Source organism: Hemitrygon akajei, chromosome 1, assembly GCF_048418815.1.
Source record: "Hemitrygon akajei chromosome 1, sHemAka1.3, whole genome shotgun sequence".
Classification (NCBI taxonomy): Eukaryota; Metazoa; Chordata; class Chondrichthyes; order Myliobatiformes; family Dasyatidae; genus Hemitrygon; species Hemitrygon akajei.
Window position 1 is genome coordinate 59,783,361 of NC_133124.1, and position 15,331 is coordinate 59,798,691.

Genomic DNA, 15,331 nt, shown 5'->3' on the forward strand with positions numbered 1-15,331 from the left:
TCTCTCAATACTTTTGCATTTAAGAGCACATGTGCACACCAATAGTCTTCATCAGTATGCTAATACAGTGAAGCCCAATGCTATTCATTTCACCATGATTACAGCTGCAAATCCTGGCCAGCAATTATAAAGTAATTGACAACCCTAAGTTTCTCATTCAATTCATTTTTGAAAAGGAAGTATCGCTCCTCATTTTTAATCTTCTTCTTGCACAGTTGAAAGCGAAATATGGATTTATTTTCAAAGTTGCACATAACCCTGCTCTAAGAGAAGCTTTGCAAGTAGGAAGATAATGACACCAAGAAGTGGAGCTCAGCCTTATCCTAAAATGCAATATTAAACATATGTTTTATTAGACAGGAATTTAAGGATTCACAATAGATGCATATAATCGTTAACTTTTTGTTGATTGCATATGAAACTCCTGGATGAATTTTCAATGAGTTGTTATGTGGTTTACAACTAAAAGATTTTTTTTACAATCCTTCACAGAAATTCTGCTGATAAAACCTAATAAAACACACAGTGTAATAAAGCTTGATCGTAATACTTTCAAACCTTTTCGTTCACTAATTAATAGCTTTAAGAGCAATATAACCCAAGCTATTTTGGTCAATCAAAATGGAAAAGTGTAAGGAGGTAAGTTAATGTAATTTCCTGAAGTATATGTCAGATTCTTACCCTAAAGTGGATTTTCCAATGGGAATGAAGGCAAAACTGACAGCACTGGTGAGAATTCCATATATTTATATTCTAAGACATAAATCTACAAGTTGCTGTTAGAGGTATAACACTGCACTGAGAACACAAAGGAGAACAACTTTGGTTTATTGTCCAGTACTTACAGAGGAACTTGCTCATATATTCTGCGCTAAGTATGAAGAAGTTAAGTTATGCTTTCTCCTGGATTTTGCCAGTTGAAAATGCAGCAAGAGACACAGATGATGGAGTTAAAAAGAGTTCCCTAAGCCAATTCTATTAAAAGGATATTTTAATAAACATTTCAAACATTATTTTAAAAGCTTGTTAATGTTAGAATTCTTTGAATGTTCCTAAAGTGTTAAAAGCCTAAACTGCTTTGATTAATTGCTGGAATTTACAGCAAAATTATTTTTGTAATTGTGTGGTTGATCTAGTGCTAATGTCTCCATATGACATGAATAATATGTTTGGACAATACATCAACTATGAAGGGTGTCACTAAAGTTCCACTTTTTAATTGAGGTGTCTGGTGAATGCTGTCAATTAACCATGAAAGCCAAGCTCATGTCATGCTTTCCAAATATAATGGCAGTTTCTGTGAGTTGATAACCTTCAGATTCAGAACTGAAGCAAGTTTCACAAAAACTTCATTGACTTCACAAGTGTGAGCAAGGTCATTTTGTGGTAAGAAATGTTTTTTTAGCTTCTGTTCTAATTTAATTTTTCATTACAGATGGCATATTAATGTTTGAAAATTTAAAAAATTACCTGCAGGATATCTGAAATGAAAATATAAAATGCTGAAAACACTCTAAAAAGGGGGAACCTTTCAAAATGAAGACCATTCATCAAAACTCAATCTGAAATGTTAATGCTTCTCAGGTTCACTGAAGTCTACTGTTAATTGTTTTATTGAAGAAAAGCATGCCTCATTATCCCCTCAGCTATAGAATTCTGTTACTGTCAATTCAAGAAAAATGTATAGCAAAAGTGAAGAATGTCAGTAATGTACTTTTCCAAGGAAATGATGCAGTCTGCATGTTGAAGTGCCTGAAAGAGCATTTCAATATGTCCATTTATGTAGTCAGCAGAACCAAGATTTCTAAACATTCATAACTGCTGTTGCGCCACAACAAAGACATCTGAGAATTCCAACTTCAGGCGCAAAGGTAATGAAAATTTCACCCCTAAAGGCAGCCAAACCATTGATTTGAGTCCACAGAGAAAGTCAACAAAAGCACACCCTTTGTTCTAAAATGGTTGGGCCTTATGTTGGAGAGATTGTGTAAGCTATTCACAAATCCCATGGGCCCAGTGACCCTGTGTTATAATCATTGCAACACAACCTAGGTGAGGGAAGGATGACCTTGATTTCCATGGGAAGCCTTTTCCCAATGGGCACAATGCACTGCAGCTCTTTGCAGCAGATGGTAATGATCTACAGCTGACCTCCTGCTGACCCAGACCCCGTGAATTGCCAGGTCAGTTGTCCCAGGACCTGCAGAGGAGGTTGATGCAAACGTATTGACATTATGCAGGCTCCCTTTGATGCCTGCTGATTTTTCTGTCATGCTTCCCGTCATCTTTCAATGCATGTTAGCTATAATATACTGTACATCTGCTTCGTCGTAACCAACCTACATTGCTATTTTAATTCAACTTACCAGCTGTTTCAAGGCACCATTTCGATGCCTTGTTCTTCCCTCGGCTCACAATAAATATATACTAAGATTATTTTTCAAATTTTATTCTTTTTGGAGTTTGTGGCATTTGCTTAAAATTTAGAGATGCTTCAGCTTTAGATTTGACGCACTTGAACACAATGCTTTGAGTCCGCAGATAATGTTGATGCAATGTAGCCACTCTTGATTTTGCTAGCTCCGTAAATAGTTTCAGAAATCACAAATGGAGAATGGACGCATGTCATTGCTTCAGGACCAGACAGCACAGAAACTTATGCTGCTTATCCATTCACATGATTACTGTATATAGCCATCGCTAACATATTCCTGCAATAGATAACTAATTTTCTCAAGCGACTTGCACTATAATAGTTGATGTCAACTTGCCTTGAGCTCAGCTTAATTAAGCAGAGGGTAGACAACCAATATGAAACCCATTAGTAGCTGCTGCTTAATTGAGACATGGCATAGTGTAGAATACCTCCACCAAACCAAAGCCAAGTCAGGCTTTTATATTACTAGAATGCCGTGGTTCATTAATACTCTGTGTCAGGGGCTCACAAATTTTTTTATACATTCGACCAATACCATTAAGCAAGGGGTCTGTGGACCCCAGGTTAAAAACACCTGATCATTGCCAAAATCTGGCGCTGTCAAAGTAAGAGCCATTGAGGCCAAGAATTCTAGACAAATCTCTGTCAAAAGTAAATGAAAAATCACATTGATCATCATTTAAGTCAGGTTTATAGTTTCCTACTGTGCTCATCACCCCTACTGTAGCATCAGCCACCACCAGCAACTCACTTAGTCTTTCAAGTTGTCCCCCGGTGTAGCCCAATTTTCAAAGATCCTTCTTCTCCCAAGGATGAGGTCTTTGGAGCTTCTGCTGGCATTCCTGTAGCTCTGGGTTTTTATGAAATAGGATTGCTTGCCTATGTCCAGTCTTCCTCCTTTCACAGCCAGGCTTAGGACTGTCCAAGGTGGCGTTCCGTTTTAATGCTTAAGCAAGGCAAACACTCTTCAACAGCTAAACAATTTTAGGTCAGTTTAAAACCTACAAAGTATCCTTCTCACCACTGTATTCTTAGAGAAATGGGCAGGAATAAAGTTTTCAAAAATAAGAACAGTAAATGTAGGATATACCCAGCAGATCAGGCAGCTTCTGTGGAAAGAAAAATAGAGAATTATAGCCAAATTTTCTAGCTACCCATGTCAGCTTTTTAGTAATGGAAAATATCTTAAAGCATTGAATGGTTCCAAATTTATACAGTGTGTTTTTATTTTGTTTTACAAACTGCTTGCCACTTGTTCAATTGACTGTTCCATCAACAATAATATGTGAAAGACTGGTTCTCAGTGCTTGCCATATTTACACTTTCAGTTCAGATGAGTCATCAACAGTGCTCCTGCAAATAGAAACATACATTAATGAAGGTTTTGTTGAGCATGCTTTAATAAAGCACCAACAATGAATGGCAAAATGGAAGTTTTGAATTTAACTGTTTGGCCATCATGCCTGCCTGCAGAATTGTAGCTTCTAGTAAACATGTTTAGATAAATGATTTCTATTTTTAAAAATGTTTAGTTTAACAACCTATTTTTAAAAAAACAGTTTTGGAAAATATGAATAGAAAATTATCAAGTCACTTGGACTGAAAGAGCAAGTGTGGGAGACAATACAGCTCATAGCTCATATATCTAGCTCAGAATGTACGCAGCTTTACTCGACAGCATACATTATGTATATGCGCAGTGACTGTTATTTAATTTAATGCATTTCAATCTTGTTAACAGGTATGATACACGGCACTTCATAAAATGCCTTTGAAAATCCATATGCAAAATATCAAACACATATTATTCATCAAGTCTCATCTGTGTTTTTACAATTCTTCCCTCCAAATAGTTTGAACAAAGATATTTCCAAAGTTAATGTGGGACAACGATTAACGGTGTAGGAGCAGTGAGGAATAATAATGTATTCTGTAGGCATAGGTCGCATATCATATGGGCTCTTTGAACAATGTTATCAATGGTGCATGTGTAGATGAGGAAGTCACAGAGTAATAAAGTCACTGAGTCATACAGAATATAAACAAGTCCTACAGCTCATTAAGTCCACCTCAACCATCAAGTGCCCATTCTTACATGAATCCCATTTTATTTTCTCCACAACCCATCAATTTCCCCCTAGATTTCATCTCTCACCCACACATTAAGGGTAATTTACAGTGGTTAATTAACCTACCAATCTGTACATCTTTTGGGACGTGGGAGGAAATATGAGCACCAAGGTGAAGTAGACATGTTCACAGGAAGACTGTACAAACTTCACACCGACAGCGTTGAACCCAGCAGTAGCTCTACTAGCTGGTCTATTGTACTGCCCAGATGTGTCAGTATCCCATACAGCTTGCTCCAGTTATTTTGATATCTACTATAGGAAATGTTAATATTGATTGTGATCAACAACACTTGCTTTAAGGTTGACATTCCTTTAAAGATTTTTTTACTCTATGGAGGTCTTGTAGTTTCTCATTAAATAACACTGACAACCTGCTACAAAAATTTGTAAAGAAATTTGCCTGTAATCATAGTCAATTGCATAGCATGTCTGATACTGTTTGAACTGCCCTCAATCTCTGCATTTTAACTGGGTTGCAATAGATAACATCTATCAATCTGCAGAACCTTTAAGCATGTTTTAGGTTTTACTCACAGAGCAGCTTTGATAGGTACGAGCTCACATATTCACCAGGAGTCTGCCCCATTTATTGTTGGATAAAACTGGTTCCTACGCTTTTGAACATCAGGCAGAGGAAGAGCTGTGCAAGTTGAATGGGATCTTGGTGAGGTCCAATGCTATGAGTAGTTGCTGGTCATCAAGCCAGATAAAACTGTCATTAAATGTATACACCCGGTGACTGCAAGTCTGAGATTGCAGGCCGGGTACTGGAGGCTGAAGGGCCCATGTCTGTGAGAATGGGAGAACCTGGCCAAGGACTGAAGGCCTGGATGTGCCCAATCCTGGAGTTGGAGGTCTGGCTGTGTGACTGAGTGAGAGGATGGGTAGATGGAAGGAGGGCGGAAAGGGCCTTGTTTTGAATTTGTTGTTTTGTATTGTTCTGATCTGTTGTTATTGTTGTTGCTGCTGCTTGTATTGCTCTGCCAGACATTGTGAATATGCTATGTTGGCAGTGGAACATATGGTGATACTTGTGCTGCCCTCAGCACATCATCAGGTGGAATGGTCGCCAACGCTAGCAATGCACCTCACAGCATGTTTCAATGATAAATCAATCTGAGTCCAAATCTGGATTTCCAGCTTCTGCAGAATCTCTTGTGTTTTCAGTCCCGATAAGAATTGCTGGTGATGTCTTTCAATGAAAGCTGAAGATGTTAATCCAGCCACAGATAAAGATCTTTCTTTAAGACAAGTGTTTGCGTACACTTTTTTGGAAAGGAGTGAATCAGAGATGCAATGAGAGAGGAGGTTAAACCTTCCTAGGAGAGTAAAAATGTTGCAAAGCAGAGAACCAGAAGAGAGCACAAACTCAGAAAATGATGAATATGCATGATCAGTTTGTGGGGAACAGGGAAGAGATCAGTGGCCAGAGTCTCGGCCTAGTATTGCTTGGGACATTAAAGTCCAATTCTGAGAAGTACATGGAAGTGACGGCACATCCCTTCCAGTGGAGACATCACAAATTCTTTCAATTGGGAACAGACTATTTCCTTCTGCTGCTTAACTGGCACAGGAAAGTTTATCCCTTAGATTATGCTAACATTAGAACATAATTTGGAGTGCCTAAGTCCTCTGAGGAAATGGTTTTTAACAACCAGCTGCAGTTCAGGTCAGAATGACCATAGGATGTAGGAGCAGAATTAGGCCATTTGGCCCATTGAGTCTGCTCTACCATTTCATCGTGGCTGATCCATTTACCTCTCAGCTGCAATCTCCTGCCTTCTGCCCATATCACTTCATGCCCCAACTAATTAAGAATCTATCAACCTCTGCCTTATATTTTTACAATGACTTGGCCTCCACAGCTGCCTGTAGCAATGAATTTCACAGATTCACCACTCTCTGGCTAAAAAATATCCTCCTCATCATTCTAAAAGGACATCCCTCTATTCTGAGGCTATGTCCTTTGGTCTTAAACTCCCCCACCATAAGAAACATCCTCTCCTCATCCATTCTATCAAGGCCTTTCAACATCTGATGGGTTTCAATAAGATCCCCCCACTCATTCTTCTGAATTCCAGTGAGGATAGGTGCAAAGCTATCAAACACTCTTCATATGACAGGTCTTTCAATCCCGGAATCATTCTCATGAACCTCCTTTGAACCCTCTCCAATGTTAGCACATCCTTTCTTACAAACTTTGTAGATAAAGGGCCCAAAACTGCACACAACACTCCAAGTGAGGCCTCATCAGTGCCTTGCAAACCCTCAAAATCACATCCCTGCGCTCATATACTAGTTCTCTCAAAATTACACGAACATTGCATTTGCCTTCCTCACCATCGATTCAGCCTTTAGGAAATACCGCATAAGGATTCCCAAGTCCGTTTGTACCTCAGATTTTTAAAATGTTCTCTCCATTTAGAAAATAGTCCACACTTTTATTTCTTCTAACAAAATGCATGCCCATACACTTCATGACTCTATATTCCATCTGCGACTTCTTTGCTCAATCTGTCAAGTCCTTCTGTCGCCTCTCTGCTTACTCAATACTACCTTCCCCTCCACCGATCTTCATATCATCTACAAACCTGGCCACAAAGCCATCAATTCCATCATCCAAATCATTGACATACAATCTAAAAAGAAGTGGACCCAACACAGACTCCTGTGGAACACCGCTAGTCACCAGCCTCCAACCACAACAGGCTCCCTTTATTCTCACTCTTTGCCTCCTGCCAGCCAATGCTCTATCCATACTAGCATTTTTCTTGTCATACCATGGGCTTTTAACTTGTTAAGCAGCCTTATATGTGGCACTTTATCGAAGGCCTTCTGAAATTAAAGTACACAGCATCCCCCGATTCTCCTTTGTCAAACCTGCATGTTATCTCTTCAAATAATTCTAACAGATTAGTCAGACATGTATTTCCCTGAGGAAAACCATGCTGACTTCAGCAATTTAATCATATGACTCTGAGTACACCAAAACCACATCCTTAACAATTGACTCCAACATCTTCCCAATCACTGAGGTCAGACTAACTAACTTATAATTTCCTTTCTATTGCCTCTCTCCATTCTTGAAGTGCGGAATGACAGTTACAATTTTTCAGTCCTCCAGAATCATTCCAGATTCCATTGATTCTTGAAATGTCATTACTAATGCTTCCACAACCCCTTTATCTCCCTCTTTCAGAACCCTGGGGACTAGAACATCTGGTCCATGTGTCTTACCTACCTTCAGACTTTCAGTTCCCCAAGCTCATTCTCCCTAGTAATGGGAACTTTACTCAGCTCTGCCCTCTGGCTCTCTCTAACTTAACATGTCTTCCACAATGAAGACTGGTTCAAGATACTAATTCAGTTTGTCCACCATTACTACCACTCCAGAATCATTTTCCAATTGTTCGATATCTACTCTTAACTCTCCTTTACACTTTATATATCTAAAGAAACTTCTGGTATCCTCTTTAATGTTGGTGGTTAGCTTAACTTAACTTAATAGGTGTATTCCACCTATTTCTCTTAGTGACTTCTTTAGTTGCTTTCTGCTGCTTTTTTAAAAGCTTCCCACTCCTCGAACATCCCATTACTCTTTGCTTTATAATATGCACTCCTTTTGGCTTTCACTTCCTTTGTCAGTCACTGTTGCATCATCCTGCCCTTAGAATCTTCTTCTTCTTTGGGATGTATCTATCCTGTGCCTTCCAAATGACTTGCAGAACCTCCAGTCATTACTGTTCTGCTCTCAACCCTGCTGGTGTTTCCTTCTACTCAACTTTGGCCTCCTCCTTTCTCATGACTGTGTAATTCCCTCTACTCCACTGTAATACTGATGTATCTGACTTTTGCTTCTCCATCTCCACTCTCAGGGTAAATTTAATTATATTATGATCGTGTTCCTCTCAACGTTCCTTTACCTTAAGTTCCCTAATAAATTCTGGTTCATTGCACAATACCCAATCCAGAATAACTGGTTCCCTAGTGGAGTCTACTATGAGCTGCTCTAAAAAGCGATCTCAAAGGCATTCTACAAAGTCCCCCACTTGGGATCCAGCACCAACCTGATTTACCAAATCTACCTGCATATTGAAATCCCCATGATTATTGTGACATTGCTTTCTTGACATGCATTTTCTATCTCCTGTGGCAATTTGTAGATTTCTAATGATTCGATTTCACTTTTTACTAATAGAGCCACCCCACCCTCTCTGCCTACTTGCCTATCCTCTCAATACAATGCATATCCTTGGATATTAAACTCCCAGCTATAACCTTCTTTCAGTCATGATTCAGTGATGCCCACAATGTCACGCACTCCAACCTGTAAATGTGCTACAAGTTCGTCTACCTTATTCCGTGTACTGTGTGCATTCAAACTTAACACCTTCAGGCCTGTATTCATCACCCTTTTTGATTTTGTCTTCCTTTTACATTGCAACTCATCCCATTGTATGGATCAATTCCAGTGCTCTAATGAAAGCTTAAAATCCCCACATCATCAAATGTCTAATGGAGGGGTGCAATAGTCTGTTTCCAATATGAAGGTATTGGACAAGAGGTCGAAGTGGTTATTATTTCTGCTGATGGCGCAAGACAAACCTCATTAAGCCCTGCTGAGGTTCTGATGGGTTTACATTTGGGACATGGCTGTCCTTACCACAGTCTAACTTGGAAGTGGCAGAAATTAGAACTGGTCATAAGATCAGTAGAAACAATTTAAAATGGGGACATGGTGAGCATACTTCTAGGTCATGGCAGTCTAATAAATGGACCTAAAATGATTCTAGAACTACTGGAAGTTAGGAACTATTGGATAAGATGAGCATCAGAAATTACAAGGATCTACTGGATCTGTTGGTGCATAAATAAATAGCACTCGAGGATGTGACGTGGAGGACAAATATTTAAGCAGTATAGAAGCATTTGTGCCATCACTAGACAGGTCATGTTTTGGAGGCACGAGCAATCTGAAGCCAAGTGGATAACACACAGGAGAATTCAAATCCATTAGACCAAAAAGCACCCTGGAGTGGACACTTCATGGATAACAAATACACCATTGTATGTATAAATAGTACATCTAATATACATGTGTAAATATATTGCTTCAGTTCTCCATCCCACTCCTGTTAAATCTGTTTGATCAAGTACAAGTTTGAGGAACAACACCCCACCCTTTGCTGGGCATGTTGTAACCTTTGGGACTCAGTATCAGATTCAAAAATAGGTCACTCTCTTTTGCTGCTTATCTCAAAAATGGCCAGTTGAAGGGAAGATCTTCTTCAAGATTGTGGCCCAAAGTTTAACTGAGTTCCTCTTGAAGAATGGATACAAAGACACCTCAGTACAGAAGGGGGAAGTCCCAGGAGTACCTGGATGCCTAGGGCACACAGGAGTGGTGACCCGCCTGATCCGGGAGGCAAGGGAGAAAAGGAGCCTTGCAGCACTCTGGCTAGAACTAACTAACACCTATGGATCCATCCCACACAAGCTCATTGAAACAGCACTGATTATACACCATGTTCCAGAGGTGATCCGAAACCTCATTCTGGACTGTTACAGCAACTTCAGGTTAAGAGTCTCCTCAGAGTCATTAACATCTGCCTGGCATCGGCTGGAGAAGGGCGTAATCCCTGGCTGCACAATCTCCGTGTCACTCTTCTCACTGGCCATGGACATGATCGTCAAGTCAGCGGAGGTGGAATGTAGAGGCCCCATGTCTAGATCTGGCACTCAGGAGCCCCCCATACGAGCATTCATGGACAACCTGAGGGTGATGGCAACATCCGTCCCTGGGTGCAAATGGCTCCTTCAAGGCCTGAAACGGCTCATCTCATGGGCAAGGGTGAGCTTTAAAACAGCCAAGTCCAGGTCTCTGGTCCTGAAGAAGGGAAGAGTGGTCAACCGGTTCCGCTTTACCCTGGGAGGGATCCAGATTCCAACAGTGACAGAAAAACCAGTCAAGTGCCCAGGCAAGATCTTTTACAATTCCCTGAAGGACACAGCCACACTTCAACAAGCCAGGAGCGACTTGATAACCTGGCTTACCACGATTGACAAATCAGGCCTTCCAGGAAAATTCAAAGCCTGGATGTATGAACACGGGGTCTTGCCAAGGCTACTCTGGCCCATTCTAGTCTAGGAGGTGCCAATGTCAACGATGGAGGCTCTAGAGAAGAACATCAGACAGTTTCTCCGGAGGTGGTTGGGGCTCCCCCGGACCTTAAGCAGCGTTACCCTGTATGGGCATTCCACCAAGCTGCAGCTCCCCATCAGCAGCCTATCAGAGGAACTCAAAGTCACTCGAGTGGGAGGTTGTACTGAGACTCCTCTGATGTTAAAGTCGCTTTGGCAGGAATCCGCGTAAAGACCGGAAGGAAGTGGCAGGCATGGGAAGCTGTCGACAGAGCAGAGGCATGGCTGTGCACAACATTTTGGTAGGCTCTGTGACGGTGGGGTGGGCAGGACTGGGCTGTTTTCCCAAACCACACTACGACAAAACCCACAGAAAGGAGAAGCGTCAACTGGTTGAGGACGAGATATGAGCAGAAGTGGAGGAAGAACGATACAGCAAGATGGTCGGCATGTACAAACAGGGCGCCTGGACTAGATGGGATCATGTGGAACCTCACAAGTTCACCTGGATAGAGCTCTGGAGAGCTGAACCATTGCGCATCAAGTTTCTCATCCAATCAGTCTATGAGGTTCTCCCAAGCCCAGCCAACCTGCACGTGGGACATGGCAAACACTTCAGCATGCCAACTGTGCCAGAAGAGGGGCACTTTGGATTATATCCTCAGTTGTTGCCCGCAGGTGTTGGGGGAAGGGTGATACCGCTGGCACCATGACCAAGTCCTAAGGTCTATGGCGGACACAATCAGCACAGCGATCAAGACAGCAAAAATCAGCACACACCCAAACAGTCCATCACCTTTATTAGAGCGGGGGAGAAGGCTCAACATCGGCCTAGCTCCTTGGGAGGGCTTCTTGCCACTGCACAAGACTGGCAACTCGAAGTCAACCAAGGGAGGCAGCTCAAATTCTCAGAGATCATCGCAGCCACTCTGCTCCACCTGGACACGGTGTTAATATCAGAGTCTACAAAGCAAGTGGTCCTGCTGGAACTTACTGTCCCCTGGGAAGACCGAATTGAAGAGGCTAACGAGTGCAAGAGGGCTAAATACACAGATCTTGTTGCAGAATGCTGGAGCAGTGGCTGGAGAGCTCGCTGTGAGCCAGTCAAAGCTGGTTGCCAGAGCTTTGCTGGCCATTCATTGCAGCGGACTCTTAAACTCCTTGGTGTAAAAGGACTGCAGTGCAGAAGAGCCACGAAGAACATTCTGGAGGCTGCTGAAAAGGCCTTGCGGTGGCTGTGGATCCGGAGGGGGGGATCCGTGAATTAGTGCACCACTTGGACACAAGTCGGGGGCTGATCACCCCCAGCTGGGTCACCTGGGCGAGAGTGTCTGATGATTAAAGACCCGAAACATCCTAAGACCCCGGGTTCATCACTGAAGACATGTCCAAGTAGCACCAGAAGGTGTATTCTATAATAACTAATATGAATTCACCCTTCCTTTCTCCACAGACACTGCCTGATCTGCTGTGCATTTCAACCACTCTCCTTTTGGTTTCAGATTCAGCATCAAGTCTGACCTGCAATTGATGGCTTCACTAAGTCCATTTGCTTTATTTTTCTGTCTCTCCAACTGTCTTTCTTAGTAATGAGGCAGCTCCATAAACATTGTAATGAGCTGGGAAGCCATGGCCTCACCCTATCAGAGATATTCCTTTTGTCCAAACCATCACCACCTCCATCTTCTCTCAACTTATATTTACTGTAACTTCTTTTCATATCCAATACTGATGACAAATCTTTAAGCACTTTTCTTTCCACAGATACTGGCTAACCAACAACACCATTCTCTATTTTTATATAAATAGTAGGTATAGTTTTGTTTCCTTTGTAATGGGGAAACCACATACTGAGATTAGTACAAGAAACTTTTAAGAATTGAGAACAATTACTAAATTAATAAAATTAATAAAGAGCATACCATCACTACAAGAGAAATACTGCACTGGCTGAGCAATTTTTATGGAACCTTGACGAAAAGGATAATCTTTAATAACTGAAGTTGCTTTGCATATAGCCTCCTAATAATTTTATGCTTTGAATTATCTCTTCAGAGCCCATTTGATATTTAGTGGGCAATTCAACCCTTTGTTGTTAGTTACCTTATGCTGACCACAACTCAGTTCTGTTCTGGAATATCATTTTTGTCAGGATTGATTATACTTCAACTCATCCCATTTTGTGGTATAGGTTCCATAAATGAAGAAAGGCAGTTCAAATGACTGTTATAATTCATTTTGATATGGTTGTGTGGAAGGTGACAGAGCTCTGTGTTCTTACTGGCAACTGAGACCAATCTGCTCTAACTGATTTTAACACTTCAGTAGCCAAACACCATCATTAATTGCTTCACCTATATACAAACTGAATCTGAAAGTGGAAATAATAAGCATTAACAGCAACATTTTTCATGAAAGAGTCAAATCTAGCAACTATGTATTGCATTCCCATGCCATGTATTTACGGGTACTGAAGCCTTCTAAACATCCAATATGTAGAACATATTTTAATTCATCCAGAAGCACTTGTTTAATTGAGAGCTCATCTATCAACACTGTACTCAGCTCTTTGCAGATCAAATTTAATCACATGCAAGTCCATTTCTCTTAAAGGTGCTTGAAATTGTGGCAGTAGGTAGCTGCTTTGTTCTTTAATGTTTCTGATAATAATCTGTTGAAACATTTGTTTTCTGTGTTGGAAGAATCAAATTAACTGATATATAAAATATCAAATAAGAATGTAATTAAATTAAGGAGGGTCCAGAAAAGATTCACAGGGCTGCTGTCTGGACGACAAGGCTTGAATTAAGAGGAGAAATTGACGAGGCTGGACTGTTTCCTCTGGAGTGAAGGATGCCGAGGAGTGGCCATCTGGAAGTTTATAACTTTATACTGGACATGGGTAGGATAATAAGTTGCAGTCTTTTTCATGGGGTATGAGAGTTTAAAACTGGAGAACATTGGTTTAAGATGAGAGTTGAATAATTTCAAGGTTATCTGAGAAACAAGTTTTTCCACACAGAGGGTGGTGGGTACATGGAATGAGCTGCCACAGGAGATGGTCAAGGCAGGTATAACGACAATGCTTAAAAACGTTCAGACAGGTACAGGAATAAGAAAGGTTTAGAGGGATATGGGTCAAATCCAACCAAATAGGTTTAGTGTTGATAGGCATCTAGGGAGGCATGGATGACTGGGGCCAAGAATAGTGAGGTGAGCTGAGAAGATAATCGGGATCTCTCTTCCCGCCATTACAGACATTTACACTACATGCTGCATCCGCAAAGCAAACAGCATTATGAAGGACCCCACACACCCCTCATACAAACTCACTCCTGCCATCTGGGAAAAGGCACCAAAGCATTCAGGTTCTCACAACCAGACTATGTAACAGTTTCTTCCCCCAAGCTATCTGACTCCTCAATACCCAGAGACTGGACTGACACCTTACTGCCCTATTGTCTTCTTTATTATTTATTGTAATGCCTGCACTGTTTTGTGCACTTTATGCAGTCCTGGGTAGGTCTGTAGTCTAGAGTAGTTTTTTTCTGTGTTGTTTTTTATGTAGTTCAGTCTAGTTTTTGTACTGTGTCATGTAACACCATGGTCCTGAAAAAACGTTGTCTTATTTTTACTATGTACTGTACCAGCAGTTATGGTCGAAATGACAATAAGAAGTAACTTACTTGACTTGACTTGACTGTTTCCACACTGTGTAACTCTAAGAATAACAATTATTTTAGTAATTAGATTATATCCAGTGATTCGATCAGATAATGGAGGAATAATACAAATCAAGGTGCAGCCAGTCTGAAGGCACATTCAATCATCCAATGCAAATTTTAACTTCAAAATTTGGGAATGACCAGGTTCAGACACTACTAAAGAGTAGCAAGGACACTAAGATGGGCTAATGAGAAAAGAATCCCAGAAAATAATCAAGAAACAATTGTTAAGCAATACACACAAAATGCAGCAGGAATTCAGTAGGCCAAGCAGCATCTGTGAAAAAGGGTAAATAATCAACATTTTGGTCTGAGACCCTTCGTCAGGACTGGTCCAGCCCACAACATCAACTGTTTACTCAGTTCCACAGATTCTGCCCGGCCTGTTGAGTTTTTCAGCAATTTTGTGTGTGTTGCATGGATTTTCAGCATCAGCAGATCTTCTCATGAGGAAATAGTTGTGACTGAAAGTAGGATTAACTGATTGCAGAGGATAGCTTCAGTGAAGATTATCACTGGCCTAGGCAGAAACCAGACCTTTGACTTTGGGTAGGTCGGCAAGTTGGCGAGTTCTTGAAGTTTTAACTCAAGGAGAACACATTGGAAACATAGAACAGATCAGGATAATAAAGACAATTTGTGGATGGAAAGTCTATGTAGAATGCCTTGGAAGAAAAAATTGCAGACCATTGCTTTAGGACCTCTGTGTAAAGTATAACCAACACAGGATAACGGACAGGATAACCAAAAGTCTTTCAGAGAATGAAAACAAAACGTACATTACTTTAAAAAAATCAGAAAACAGCAATCAAAATTCTTTGGGCACATCATGCGAAGAGGGACATTGGAACATTTAGTTAAAACTGGAAAGCTGGAAGGAAAAAGAAGCAGAGGCA

General features: G+C 40.9%; 1 pseudogene; it reads left to right on the forward strand.

Moving 5' to 3' along the window:
- The first annotated feature begins 621 nt into the window (after window positions 1-621).
- LOC140727843 (uncharacterized) lies at window positions 622-12,045 on the forward strand (annotated as a pseudogene).
- Window positions 12,046-15,331: the final 3,286 nt, after the last annotated feature.